Here is a 770-nt window from a genome sequence, read left to right on the forward strand (position 1 = left end):
CTACTTGATGTGGGCAGCAGGATTTCATGACGGGACTAGGGAAGATACTGCTCTTGAATGTGGCACCTTACACCGCTCGGCCATTCCGGCAGCCTCCGGAACACAGCTCTGGAGGCTGACTGCAACCTCGCGAAACAGGGAGAGTTCACACTGTTCTCTACTGGACATTTAAGTATGTGCCCAGAGACAGGTTAAGAGGACAGATGCATGTATGTACCAGAGTGAGCTCAAGAGAGACTGATGGGGACATAAGACTGGGGTAGAGTGAGAGATGGAGAAAGAGAAAGGTGCCTGTGTCGAGTCAGCAGCAGAGAAAATGAAACAAAGGGGCCTCCTGGGATAACCACACACTACTTCCTCACAAAGAATACACAGAGGGTGTGTGACTTGTCATAGGCACAGAAGCCCAGCTAGCTCAGTCAGTAGAGCATGAGACTATTAATCTCAGGGTGGTGGGTTCGAGCCCCACATGGGCGTGATGCTTTTTAAAGGCTTCTCCATTTTCGGGTTTAACATTAACTCTCACCTTTTTCAGATATTTCGCTGAGGCTTAAAACTACACACACACACACACATTCTGCCGTTTGCCTCACGATTCCCACAGGACTCCACACAACGCAGCACTTCCCGCCGTGGGAGGCGCCGGTGAGAGCGGTCCTAGGCCGAGCCTTTCCTGCGCCCTTTCCTAGCCTGAGCCGCCCGTGCTTACAGCGAGCTCGGAGTCCGCTCCGGTCCGTCCTGTTCCCCCCCCCCCAATCCTTTCAAAAAGA

At 52.9% G+C, this 770-nt stretch overlaps 1 non-coding gene across 1 annotated transcript; it reads left to right on the top strand.

The window, feature by feature from the left end:
- The first annotated feature begins 404 nt into the window (after positions 1-404).
- TRNAN-AUU (transfer RNA asparagine (anticodon AUU)) lies at positions 405-476 on the top strand. The gene has a single exon. It is a non-coding gene; the product is annotated as a tRNA-Asn (tRNA).
- The last annotated feature ends 294 nt before the right edge of the window (positions 477-770 follow it).

The sequence above is a fragment of the Pleurodeles waltl genome, chromosome 6 (assembly GCF_031143425.1).
Source record: "Pleurodeles waltl isolate 20211129_DDA chromosome 6, aPleWal1.hap1.20221129, whole genome shotgun sequence".
Lineage (NCBI taxonomy): Eukaryota > Metazoa > Chordata > Amphibia > Caudata > Salamandridae > Pleurodeles > Pleurodeles waltl.